Source organism: Octopus bimaculoides, chromosome 1 (assembly GCF_046866305.1).
Source record: "Octopus bimaculoides isolate indiv1 chromosome 1, ASM4686630v1, whole genome shotgun sequence".
NCBI classification, from domain to species: Eukaryota; Metazoa; Mollusca; class Cephalopoda; order Octopoda; family Octopodidae; genus Octopus; species Octopus bimaculoides.
The window spans coordinates 146,283,126-146,298,125 of NC_142928.1; the positions used below are offsets into that span (position 1 = coordinate 146,283,126).

Consider the following 15,000-nt stretch of genomic DNA (forward strand, 5'->3'; position numbering starts at 1 on the left):
TGTCTTCTACTATAGCCTCAGGCCGACCAAGGCCTTTTGAGTGGATTTGGTAGATAGAAACTGAAAGAGGCCCGTCATATGTGACCGCGTGTGCATCGTTGGCGATTTTTTCTCTGTCTTCCCTTCTTTGAGCTTTTTCTATATTTCTGATGAAGAGCTCCGCTCAAAATGTGAATTCCTCTTTCCTTTCTTTCCTTTCCTGAGCGTCCAATAACACTGTACTTATTCCACGTCCTCGCGTTGTTGTTTTTTCGTGTTTTTCGTATTTTTTCTTGATTGTTCATGTTTGAATTGACTATATATACATATATATACTTGTGTGTGTATATGTTTGTGTGTCTGTTCCCCCCCCCCCAACATCGCTTCACAACCGATGCTGATGTGTTTACGTCACCGTAACGTAGCGGTTCGGCAAAATAGACCGATAGAATAAGTACTAGGCTTACAATGCATAATTCCTGAGGTTGATTTGCTTGACTAAAGGTGGTGCTCCAGCCTGGCCGCAGTCAAACGACTGAAACAAATAAAAGAATGAAAGAATAGAACACATACATATATGTATGTATGTATGTACCTATATATATATATATATATATATATATATATATATATATATATATGTATATGTGTGTGTGTGTGTGTGTGTGTACTCACATATATCTATACATAAACATATACATATGTATCTATCTGTGTGTGTGTGTGTGTGTGTGTGTGTGTGTGTGTGTGTGTGTGTGTGTGTGTGCCAAATATTCCTATTTTTGAAAGTACTTGGTGTGCTTAAACTTGCATGAATATGAGAGCGAACTGCTTTTCCTCTATATTATTGTATTGAGCATTCTTTCGATATAAAGATATATCGAAAGCTCTACTGCAAACTACACTTTCGCACACAGGATAATCAGCGTGTTACTCTTTACGCTCGTACGTCTGTAAATATTTTTTTTTTTTTTTACACGAACTGTAATGTCCAGTACCTCATAGTGACTAGCTGATTTAAACCGTGCGGGGATATTCAAACGCCATGTGTATTAATTTAAGAGTGGTTGTTCTTATAAAAGAATCTTAAGAATAAAATCAGAATAACGTCAGGACAATCATTGATTGAGATACTAATCAATAAACTTATTAGTAATCTAATTTCGCATTTCGACTTTCACCTAACAGCCATTACGCAAGAAAGTTGAAGTTATCATTTAAATTTATTGTTCGATTTTGCTCCAGTTTGGTCTTATTCCCGGTAGAATTTAAGTGAGTAGCGAGTTACTATTTGCAAGCTTATATATCCCCAAGCTTTCCATAATCTTTCAAGTACTCAAAATCCTTCTGATTAATCTTTTCTGTTCCTAAGAGGAACAAATATATATAACATACAGAAAATTGCACTACTGGGCACTGCACATATCCTACGCAAAACAATTTCAATACAGTAACCATAAGAGCATCACAGCACACACCCAAGGCACACAGAGCTGCGCTCGATAGTGAAGTGAAAGCACGTTATAAAAATAAAACTAATGAATAATAATAATAATAATAATAATAATAATAATAATAATAATAATAATGCACCAGACAGTGGCCCTTGTGGCTTCTTATCTTAACTGATTGGAAGTGTTATCATGAACATTGTTTTGTCTTGGTATAAAAGAGGGGCTACAGTAAATATTTTGCTCAATACTACAGATTTGCTTGTCGGTTATTCGACCAAAACCAGTTGAGCATAGCCCTTATTGGCTGACGGTATGTGCATTTCTGATCACGAACAGAAATACTGGGAGAACATCATAGCTATGTCTCGAGAGGAATTCTTTAGGGTTTGAATAATAGGTGTTTTGTTCAACATCCCTAAATAACCCTTATTCAGGGACCTTTCGAGCGCGTTGGGCACTCGACCTGAAGAAAATTCTAACTGGGCCTCACCTGCAAGGTCATGGGCTGTTTATTATATGATATCACCATGTCGTGCATATATGATTGTGATGCATGTGCCTGGTGTACCCTTATCGGACGGGTAGTCATGATGGGTATACAGTGATTCGTATATTTTACCTCAGTGTCACTTTGATGGCATGCACTACTCTCTCAATCAATCAATAATAATAATAATAATAATAATAGTAGTAGTAGTAGTAGTAGTAGTAGTAGTAGTAGTAGTAGTAGTAGTAGTAGTAGTAGTAGTAGTAGTGGTGGTGGTGGTGGTGGTGGTGGTAAGAAGAACAAGAACAAGAACAAGAACAACAAGAACAACAAGAACAAGAACAAGAACAAGAAGAACAAGAACAAGAAAATCTAGAACGAGAACAAGAATCTTTCTTTATTCGCCACTGAGGGTTTATGTAAAAGATTGGGGACGACACAAGACAAACCAGCACAAAGAAAGAGTGGGATTTAATCGTAACAATAATTATGATTTGTTTTATTAGCCACAGGGGCAAAATGAAGTGGACATTACAAAGACAGTAACAATTTATGTGGGAATTTACATAAAGGATAGGGAGAAAGAAATGGAAAAGCCGGTGGAATACGATAAAAGTACACAGAGTATACAATGTGTCAGATAAACATGAATAGTGCAGTTCTCCTGATACGGGATAAATTCCAGCTACGGCCAATCAAGGAACCCATGGATCCAGGATTACTCTGACTATACTTAAAGTACGGCCATTCAGTCCAGCCATTTTTGTCACACTTACCCATCTTTTCACAAATTCACAGGGGCGTAGCACTTCCCTCTCCACCGTCACTTTTCTTTTCAAAGTGAGTTTAATGAATCCACGCAGTGCTTAGCTTTTATGTTTGTATCTGAAAATCTGAGAATGTGATTTTGTGATATTCATGCTATTTCTAATGGAATTAGTGACAGAAATTACAGAAAGACAATGTCTTCAGTAGATGTGGATTTGTTTCCCCACAAGCAGCCTTCGAATATTTCTATCCAAATAGGCTTTTTGACCTAATATCCACATGCTATTATTTATAGCTTTTTGTCTGTGTACTTCGAGATATTCTAAAAAAGAATTATTTTACGCTCCCTCGAAAGTTTATAGAAATTCTTTTGACGTCGAGATGATCAAAGTTCCTTCTCATGACATAAGCTCTTAACGACTGTGTCCCAGATTCTGTGGAGTAAATAATTTCCCTTAGAAGAAACGCCGGTCCGTCACAAGATACATGTGTGTGTATCCTCATTAATAAATTTTATATAATGATGATCTCAAACCGGTAAATTAGCTGCAAAAATTTATTAACTGCAGAATTATTTCCGAACTTAGCGCGCCAGATTGAAGATATTTGAAAGGATACACTGAATGTAATTTGTAGAACTCTACACGTGCTCCCTTTCGGGTGGACGTCTTGTGTCTAGTTCTGGAAATTATATTTCAAATCGACAGACTACGCTGATGATCCTGCAGATATTTACTTATGTAAATTTTAACAGGTGAAACCATGGTACGTAGGTTAATAGTTTTTTTTTTTTAATTTAGTATTTTTTTCATTTGTCTTGCCCTTTTACAGTCTGTTGTGTCGCTAAATTTTTACTGAGAACATATATTTTTTTCGTGGTTAGATGATTCGGCATCTATTTCTAGCATATAGTAGTCCACTTGTGCTGGTCGTTTCTCTTATTTTTGTATATGTATATATGTGTGTGTGCGTGTGTGTGTGTGTGTGTGTGTGTGTGTGTGTGTGTGTATGTATGTGTGTGTGTATATATATATATGAGCTTATCTGTATGTGATTATTTGAGTATGTATACTTTTGTTCGTGTCTATATCTTTGTAGTTATGTTTGTGTGTTTCCCACCATAAACGTTTAATAACCAGTGCTGGTTTCTTTAGTCCTCCGTAACTTAGGACTTCGGCAAAAGTGTCTAATGAAAGAAGTGCCAGACTTTAATACAAACAAATAATTACTGGCGTCGACTTCTTTCGACTAAATCCTTCAGTGCGGTAGCCAAGCATGGCCACAGTCTAATGATTGAAACAAGTAAAAGATAAAGGATAAAATATATACACAGACATGTGCGCACACGCATACTCAGATATCTACATGCTGGCACAAAAACTTAGTATATATATATATGTATATGTGTGTGTGTGTGTGTGTGTGTGTGTTCATAAAGCTATGACATTCATAGATTTTTTTTTTTATTCTAGGCACAAGGCCTGAAATTTTTAGGAAGGGGGCCAGTCGATTAAATCGACTCCAATATGCAACTGGTACTTAATCTATCGACTCTGAAAGGATGAAAAGCAAAGTCGACCTCGGCGGAATTTGAGCTCGGAACGTAAGGACAGACGAAATACTGCTAAGCATTTCGCCCGGGGCGCTAACGTTTCTGCCAGCTCGCCGCTTTTTTATACATCCTTTATTGTTTTCTACTCTAAGCACAAGTCACAAAAGTTTGGGGGAGGGGGTCCAGTCGATAAGATCGATCCCAGTATGCAACTGGTACTTAATTTATCGACCTCGAAAGGATGAAAGTCAAAGTCGACTTAGACGGAATTCGAGCTCGGAACTTAAAGACTGACGGAATACTGCTAAACGTTTCGCCCGGCGTGCTAACGTTTCTTATTTCTTTACTGCCCACAAGGGGCTACACACAGAGGGGACAAGCAAGGACAGACAAACGGATGAAGTCGATTATATCGACCCCAATGCGTAATTGGTACTTATTTAATCGACCCCGAAAGGATGAAAGGCAAAGTCGACCTCAGAGGAATTTGAACTCAGAACGTAGCGGCAGATGAAATACCTATTTCTTTACTGCCCACAAGGGGCTACACACAGAGGGGACAAACAAGGACAGACAAACGGATTAAGTCGATTTTATCGACCCCAGTGCGTAACTGGTACTTAATTTATCGACCCCGAAAGGATGAAAGGCAAAGTCGACCTCGGCGGAATTTGAACTCAGAACGCAGTGGCAGACGAAATACCGCAAAGCATTTCGCCCGGCGTGCTAACGATTCTGCCAGCTCGCCGCCTTTTCATACTTTCCTTATTAACGACAAGAACTCCCATATGTATGTATATGTATATATACACGTACACACATACACACACGCTTGTTGAGAAAGCGCTTAAACTTTAAGACAATAATACATTTAGGAACGGCATGAATGTCACAACTCCCACCTTTTACAGAAACAAAATATATCTCTCCATATTTATTAATATGCAATAATTAATTCAGATATTTTGTAAATATCGCTTACGAGTGGGTGCTTTGGGTAAAAGAAAATACAGGAAGAGCAGTTAATTGTGATTTAATTCAACATATTTCCCTTTCACATTCACACAATTATTGCGATGTTCCTTCAGTTTGTCTAAGCCCTGTAAAAAAACTGAGAAAGTTGGGTCTCCAGCCAGGCCTTTCGCAACACCCTTAAAGCCAGGATCTTTTCAACACCCCCTCGTGCATCTCTGATCTTCTTAAGAAGAGCATGTATGCTGCTATATATTCCTGAATTCATCTTTTAAAAAAAGTAAGAAGTCTTATATTTCATGTGTATTATGAGATACAAAATATACAATTAGCATGCCAAATATTTCTATTCATAGTAAACCATACTATTCATAGTAAACCATACAAAGAAACAGCTACGGTCAGGTTTCATGTCAACTTAAAAACAAATGCGGTCGACTTTTGTTGGAACCGTTTACACAAGTGTTCATAATATTCCTGAGAAAGGAATGTACCCCACAACACTGCATTAAGCGTACGAGAAACTCTGTTTAAGCAGTCTGCATCCATGTTGTCGTTGTTATTGATGTTGAGTCGATCATTAATGCGAATACGGTCTTACTATAACTAAGTTGTTTATTTATCTTTCTATCTGCTTAGTTATCGCTCTATGTATCAATTTATCTATCTATCAATAATTTAGTGTGTGTCTGCGCGCGTGTGTGTGTTTGTGCGTTTGTGTGTGTGTGCATGTATGTATGTGTGTGCGCGCATGTTTGCATACATGAATGTACACATGCACACATTCATAAACACATAACTAACTCGCAAAATATATACATACCTACTTACATATACACAAACGTACACGTGGGCGGGAAACTTCATAAATCTATCAGTCTTTCTCTTTCTATTTATATATGTGTGTCTATATATATATATATATATATATATATATATATATATATATATATATATATATATATATATATATATATACAAAGAGAGAGAGAAACAAACAGACAGGCAGACAGAAAATATATGTTACTTATTTATTTCGTTTATCATTCAGGATTTCTCGTACTAAATGGTTGTATATTGTTACTACCATGGTATGGACGTGTTCGTGATAATTTGCTCGCATTGAATAAGTCAGTGAAAAAAAAAAGAGAAAAATAAAGCTAGAGGCACTAAATATACACCAACAGAACTGTTAATATCAATGAGTAAATAGTTATATATGAGTGTGAGTATATATATATAATATATAATACATATATAAGTGTGCGTGTGTATATATATATATATATGTGTGTGTGTGTGTGTGTGTGTGTACATGCATGTATTCATTTCTAACTTAATGGAAATATAGTATATCTGCGTGAGAACCGCCCAGCTTTTAGCAACGCTTTCTAAACTAACTGTATAAATTTCATTCATATAGACAAACCGTGCTTTAGTCAAACGACACATATACGTCTATAAACACATGCGGATAATATTTATTAATCTCATCGGCACACACCCTCATGCACACAGTGAAAGCCCGTGTTTAAGGAAGTATGTGAAAATGAAAGGACGAACATGCAACAGAGTAGGAGAGATAATAAAGAAAGAGGTGGATTCTTCAGACACCGGTGGATTTGCTAGTCTTATTCGTCGACTTTTAAAAAAGCCCTCTCTTACCTTTGGACATAGTCATTAAAAGTTACTGAAAAAGTACAAAAAGCGAAAGATTGTCACATCAGACTGGAATGCACACAAAGAATGGGTGAGTAAAATTTAACGTTTACACATATCGAACTGATTTAATTCTATCTACCTATCTATTTATCTTGTTTTATTTTACACACGCACACACACGCACAAGTACACGTACATATATTATACCCAATAGATACGTAATAGATAGATAGATAGATAGAATAAAGTTTGTTGCCTGTTTATTTATATCGGTATGCATTATTGCAAATGAGCATTCACGAGCATTATATATATTCATACACACGCTTTCTACACACTTATATATGTATACGAACATATACATACATATATATATATATACACACACACATACATATGTATATGTATACACGCATATATATTTTTAACGCGCACACACACACATATATGTGTGTGTATATATATATATATATATATATATATATATATATATATATATATATATATATATATATATATATATATATTCGCATACACACAAATATGCATATGCGCGCGCTCAGAACACATGTAGGCATAAATACGTGTGTGTATGTGCGTGTGTGTGTGTGTGTGTGTGTGTGTGTGCGTGTGTGTGTGTGTGTGCGTGTGTGTGTGCGTCCGTGCGTGTGTGTAACTATTCATTCAGAAAGAATTCTCAAGGAAATACGTTTCTCGGCAGTTGTAAAGTTTTTGACACCAAATATAAACAAATATTAAACATTACAAACTCTACAGCCGAATCGCAGTAATACCACTAATTAGAGACACTTTCGTATATCCCGAGTGGTGTAGTGCAGACGTCAGTGCGTCTGGGACTGTGTCGTCTTCGTTTTTATTTTATTGAAACCAGTAAATGGTGATGTGCGAAAGGTTCGACTGTGTTTTCTAGCAGGGCGACTGATCGTATAAAAGATTCTTCTGCGTTAACCTAGAAAATGTTTGTCTTCGTGCATGTATTAATTTTTTTTTTATATCATACCTTTTTCCTTCTCCTCTCATCCGATACCTCTAGGACAACTATATGAAATCATCCTCATCATCCTCATCATCATCATCATCATTATTATTATTATTATTATTATTATTACTACTACTACTAAGACAGACAGCTTAACTTCTTCATGTTCTGAGTTCAAATTCCGCCTTCCATCCTTTCAGGGTCGATTAAAAAAGTACCAGTTGAATACTGTATTCGATGAGATCGACTATCTCCCTTTGTGCCTATAGTAGAAAGGATTACAATAATTATTATTATTATCATCATCATCATGATTATTATTATTATTATTATTATTATTATTATTATTATTATTATTATTATTATTATTATTATTGTTGTTGTTATTATTCCTGATAGTGGTTTCAAATTTCGGCACAGCGCTAGCAGTGTTTGAGGGAAGGGATAAGTCGATTACATCGACCCCAGTAATTGATTGGTCCGAAAGGATCAAAGGCAAGGTCGATCTCGGCGTAATTTGAACTCAGAACGTAAAGACGCTAAACATATTTTACTCAGAGTGCTAACGATTCTGTCAGCTGGCCGCCTTATCATTGCTAATAATGAAGCGGTCTGGCAGATTCGTTAGCGTGTCGGACAAAATGCTTAGTATAATTTCTTCTGGTTTAACGCTATGAGTTCAAATTCCCCCAGGAGGTCTCCTATGCTTTTCATTCTTTCGTGGTCGATAAAATAAGTACCAGTTATGCACAGGAATCATTGTAATCGACTAGGCATGTCACCATAAAATTTCAAACCTTGTGCCTTTAGTAGAAAGGATTATTATTATTATTACGAAGGCGGCGAAGACGGTGTGCAGGTAGAATCGTTAGTACTTCGGACAAAATGCTTAGCAGCATTTCTGTCGACTTATTAGGTTCTGAGTTCAAATTCCGCCGAAGTCGACTTTGCTTTCAGCCTTCCCGGATCGATAAAAATAAATAGCAGCATTGGAGTTGATGTAATCGACTTACTCCCTGCCCCGAGCTTACTCGGCCTTGTATCAAAATATGAATCCATTTATTATTAAGGCGGCGGACCCGCTAGAATCGTAAGCGCGTCAGACAAAATGCTTCATGGTATTTCTTTTGCCTCTGTACGCTCTGTGTTCAAATCCTACTGCGGTCAACTTTGCCTTTTATCCAATCATGATTTGATAAAATAAAGTACCAACCAAGTAGGAGGGGCGCATGTAATCAACTTGCCCTCCTCCATTCAAAATTACTGGTTTTGTATCAAAATTGAAAATAATAATAATTATTATTATTATTATTATTATTATTATTTTCATTATTATTATTATTTCAGTATTAGTTATTATGAATATTTCTGTATTCATATTAACATTACATCCTTGAATGACGTGATTTGTTCGTTCGTTTGTTTGTGTTTGTTTGTTTGTTTTTTACCCTAATTATATTGGAAAAAACTCTACGTAATGATATCAAGTAGCTTAACATTTAGGAGTGTTCGAATGGCGTTCTAAAATTTATGGGCTGATTTCCTGGATTGGGCTACACGTTGCGTCCTTGAATAAGGCACTTAACTTCACACTACTCCATTCTACTTAACTGAAAATAAATAACATCTGAGTGCTGCTCCAGCTGCCTCAGTTGCCCTCCTCTCACGAGCTGCCATATACAAGATGTGTCACGGATCGAGGATAGGAGAGAGCCTAGAGGATGTGAATATATGTTCACAACTTAATAGGGGGACTAAAAAGATTAGCGAAAGCATGGTGCATGCGGCCAAGCTAAATTATCACTCGTGAGTGACAGCTGGCTATAAATACTGTATTTTACCCCATAGCTTTCAGATTATTTGTCAGATGCAATGCTTATTTATCCACGTTATTTTGAATTAATCATTTATTATCTTATAACTTTGGGATTTCAATAACGAGATTATTTTTAGAATGACATTGTAGTGTAAGTGTGAAAGATTCTGTTTAAGCATAAAACAGGTTGACTATTTGAGCCAGATTAATTGCTAGAGCAAAACTAAATCATTCTTTATGTGTGCAAGTCCTAGGAGGTTTGGTCATATATTTATCAGTATCTGCTTTAATCATTCTTAAGGCATATAATATAGTGGATGGGGAATTCTGTGCTCGATCGCTATATTCTGGTTATCTCAATTTCCAGATTTTATATCTATTTTAATTAATCTTCTGCCGATTCCAGTCATTAGACTGCAGTCATGCAAAAGTAATATTTTTCAAAGGCTTTTGTTGATCATATCAACTTGCAGTGTTTCATTTTGTTCTTCCATTTATCAAATAGCTATCTTGACAGAAGTATACACTCACGCATATGCGTAGGTGTGTGAAAGCATGATTGTGTGTATATGTTTGAACACAAACACACACTTATGTGTGTGTGTGTGTGTGTGTGTGTGTGTGTGTGTGTGTGTGTGCGTGTGTGTGTGTGTGTGTGTGTGTGTGTGTGTGTGTGTACATATAAGTAATGAAAAATTAAAGAGGTGAAAACTTTTCAAGAAACAACAGCGTAGGGTTCAATTTATTGAACGATTACAATATATATATATGGGAGAATATACAAATAATAACAACAGACGAGGACAGGTGGTGTAAATAACAAAAGTATATATTAGTATGACGCTCGGGAATACGGAAAGTCTTTGACGTTTCGAGCTACGCTCTTCAACAGAAAGAATACGGAGACAAGGAGAAAAACACGGAGAAAAAAATTGAATAGTGTTCAGTCAACGGTCAATCATACAATATATATATATATATATATATATATATATATATATATATATATAATATTATATATATGTTTATATATATATATATATATATATATATATATATATATATATATATATATATAATATTATATATATGTTTATAAAACTTATGACGCATGCAGGGCGGTTATTATGTTTCTCCAAGTCATCAGACCTCCATGTGTTACCAGTTTACCATCGCCGCCGAATTTTTTTTTCTTATTGGAGTTATTACTGCCCGTCCCGTACAGAACTTTAGGTTCAATACGGCTTCTACAAAACTCGTAACCCTCTTTGCCCAACAAGTATCATCTAGAGACAAACCGGGGAATAAACTGTCAGATGTCCAAATAGCTCGTTAGGTGTACGTGCGTCAATGTGTGCACGCGTGTTTATGTGTATGTGTATATATATATGTATGTATGCATGTATGTATGTGTGCACGTATATATGTATGCATGTGTGAGTATGCATGTATCTATGTATGTATGAGTATGTAAGTATGCATGTATGTATGTTTGTATGTATGCATGTGTGAGTACGCATGTAGTGGAAGTATATGGTTAGTGGTAAGGATGTTGCATTTATGATCGTAAGATTGTGGTTTCGATTCTAGAACCAAGCGATGCATAGTTTTCTTGAGCAAAATACATCATTTTACGTTGTTCCAGTTCACGCAGATGGCAAAAACGAGTAATCATACGATGGGCTGGCATCCTGTCCAGTGGGGGAGAGTGTATACGCCACAGAATCCGGAAAACCGGGCTTATGAGCCTATGGCTAGGGGAAGGATTTCTTTTATTTGTTTGCATGATTGTATGTATATATTTGTCTATGCATATTTAACGGACATCTACATTATTTCTCTCAACTAAATTCCAGTCACAGATCCTAAGTTAAAACTAAGTTACAGTTGAAAACATTTTCCTCTCGGTATCATGCTCGATATGCCTACGTCTTGAGATATTTTGTTAATATTTTCCCCCCTTTCTTTACGATATGTATCGTTTGTCGTCTGTAGGAAATAACACATGTACTACTAGACATTTGTTTTCTTGGATATCGTTCATAATAATATCTGGGTGATTCCCCCAACCACTACCATTCTCACTGTTTTTGTGATTTGGCGTGTTCCATAGCACGATAACCTTTATCATTCTTTGAATCCGTTTCAACTTCATCATTTGTACTATTACAACTTTTTTATATTTTTTTTTTTATCACGTTGTTATAATTTCATACGGATTCTACTGCTGTTTTCCAAAGGTATGTGTGCTATTGTCTTTTGAAGAATGCGCTGTTGTTTTTGTTTGCTCAGTTATAGAGTTTTTATTTGATGTTTCTGCTCGATTATAGTTTTTTTTTTATGTTTCTGTATTAGTGTTTCATCAGTTCATTGTGTAGACCTAATTCTTTTATATGTTTCAGTCATTTGACTGCGGCCATGCTGGATCATCGCCTTTAATCGAACAAATCGACCCCCCAAGACTTATTCTTTGTAAGCCTAGCACTTATTCTATCGGTCTCTCTTACCGAACCGCTATGTTACGGGGACGTACACACACTAACATCGGTTGGCAAGTGATGGTTGGGGACAAACACAGACACCCAAATACGTAGATGCATATATACATACATATATATATATATATATATATATATGTATATATATACTACGGGCTTCTTTTAGTTTACGTCTATCAAATCCACTCACAAGACTTTGGTCGGCTTGAGGCCATAGTAGAAGATACTTGCCCTAGTTACCATGCAGGAGGACTGAACCCGGAACCATGTGATCTGGAAGCAAGCGTCTTACCACATACCCACTCCTGCGCCTAATGCTATGTAACTTTTATTGTTTTGTCGATTGGTGTTTGTACTTTGAGTTTGTTGTATTAGCTGTGTTTTCATTTTTAGTGTTGTGTGGTTTGTCATTGCGTGGTACATATGTAAGATATGTAGAGCTGTGTTGGTTGTAGTTGGTGTTGTCTGAGATAAATTATAGAGTCAGATGTCGATTATGTAAAAAAAATATGTGTATTCTATTTAATTTTTATTAACTGGTGATAGAGTTGAGTGATTTCTGTTATACTAATGGGTAGTTTATTGTGTTAGAGTTTGTATTATGTGAGCTTTGTTATATTAGAGAGTGGGTGGGGCTGTATAGAGTATGTGCTGTGTGGGTTGTGTAATATTAGTGGGTGGTTATTATTAAAGTATGTGTTGTGTAGGTTGTGATACTATTGGCTGGTTTATTGTGTTGTGTAGGTGTCTTATATTATCGGGTCATGATTGTGTAAAGCAGCTTTTCCCAGTGTTTTTGCTCTTGGGAACCGTTGAAATAAATTCCATGTCTCAAGGAACACCTACATAAAAAAAATTATTATGGCATAATTAATCTTCTAATTATTCCTTCCTAAAGCTAAATTTCATAGGTGATTAAATAAAATCATACAATTACATTTGAAATGTTTCAGAAATAAAGTCATAAACGAAACCTTGCACAAATTAAATTCCTTCTAGAATTTCCTTATGAAGTGGTTATGTTTTTCCTTAATCGTTAATGCTAGCAGTAGCCATGGAAATACCACGGTTGTTTTGAAAACTGCAAGATGTTAGGAAGTTTATAGAGAACCATGAAAAACATAACTTCTTTTAAAATTGCATTTTGTTTCAAGGTGTAAAAGCCCACATAGATAGTACTGAATGTGTAGTTTTAGGCGACAACATCTCTAAAAGCTATATTGCTTATAAGAGACTTGTCATATCTTCTACCCCAAGAGCTGTTATCTGTCATTTTATCTACCAGTTTTCGACAATCTTAAATATATAATGAAATCGAAGATATAAACTGACTAATATTATTCTACTACTGTACAACTATATAGACAAAACTTTAACAAAACTTAATACACTGTATAACATCCTTGTTATCATTTCAGAGGGAAAATCATATGATAAGTCTTATGGCTACTCCACTGAACTATATATTCTAAAACCAGAAACGTATTAATAATAAATACGATACGGCTATATGGTTAAAAAAAAAAATTGCTTCATAACCCTGCAGTTCTGGGTTCGGTTCCACTGTGTAGCACCTTGAGTAAGATCCTTCTTTTATAATCTCGATTCGATTAATACTCTGAATAAAATTTGGTGGACAGAAACAGTATAAAAACCTATTGCGCGTGTGCGTGCTTTAGTGTACGCTCACACACACATCTACCTCTCTCTCTCCCTCTCTGTATGTATGTATATATATATATATATATATATATATATATATATATATATATAATTATTACAATTAAAAGGGTAAAGGATTATCAATTTATTAATAAATTAATAATTTTTACCAAGCCCTTCGGTATGTAGGCACCATTATCGGTGTGGAACTTATTTAAAAGTTCTTATACATTTATAAACAAAATTAAGGGATCAGCAAACAGGTTGCTTCACCACATACCGAAGTTCAGAAATAGCAGCTAAAAATGCTGAAACTCCAACAGATAGCAGTTACTGCTATCTGTTGGAGTGTCAGCATTTTTAGCTGCTATTAGATAGCTATGAATAAAACGGTCTCTGCCGCCGTTAGACGACTTATGAGGTTTCTGCAATTTCTTACTGAACAAACACACAAACGATTTGCTTATAGTGATCAAATGTTTCTGTTTATATAAGCCCACTCCCTCCATCAAATCGACATTACCGTCGACGACGTTGGTAACTTTGGTGGCGGTAGTGATGATGTTATTCTATGAAGGCGTGCGCTCTGGGGAGTTAAGATGTTGAGCTCAAGAACGTGAAGTCTGGAATTCAACTCCTGGACCAGCCAGCGCGTTATGTCCTTGATCAGGTCACTTCACTCCACGTTACTTCAGTATACTCAAATGAAATTAGCACCAGTCCACTGCTCGTCCATTCTCTTCTTCCTGCAGTTGTCACATTCTCGACATTCTGCTGGATCAAGCGACAGGGGAGAGGACCCGAAAAGGGTGTCCATATCTGCTCGGGATATCATTGGGCACGTAAAACAATTAACGGAATCATACTGGCTTCCGAATGATGAATGTTTTGTTTTATGTGGTGTTTATTAGTGTTGCTATTATCATAGCGCAGATTATGTCACCCTTCTACACAGAACCAGACTTTAATCCAGCTTAAAACTTCTAATTTTCACAGCCTTGCTCTTTCTCTTTCTTTTCTCTTTATTTCACTATCTTTCTTTTCCTCTCCTTTCTTTTCTCTCTTCCTCTCATTCTCTCTGCTTTACATATGGTATAAATCTATCGTGGTTACCTCTCTGCTCCCACCACGTCTGGTGTCTAATTTCATT

At 35.9% G+C, this 15,000-nt stretch overlaps 1 protein-coding gene across 11 annotated transcripts in view; it reads left to right on the plus strand.

Annotated features, from left to right (window-relative positions):
* Nucleotides 1-6,254: 6,254 nt before the first annotated feature.
* Nucleotides 6,255-15,000, plus strand: part of LOC106868068 (parathyroid hormone 2 receptor) — a 729,233-nt gene continuing 720,487 nt past the window's right edge. For 4 of the 11 annotated variants that reach the window (XM_089359396.1, XM_089359371.1, XM_089359332.1 and 1 more), the window contains exon 1: nucleotides 6,255-6,962. The gene's annotated coding sequence lies outside the window, so the exon portion shown is untranslated. Of the gene's footprint in view, nucleotides 6,963-11,909; nucleotides 11,931-15,000 lie in introns of those variants that run through there. The other 7 variants (XM_089359380.1, XM_089359335.1, XM_089359353.1 and 4 more) reach the window with 4 other exon arrangements.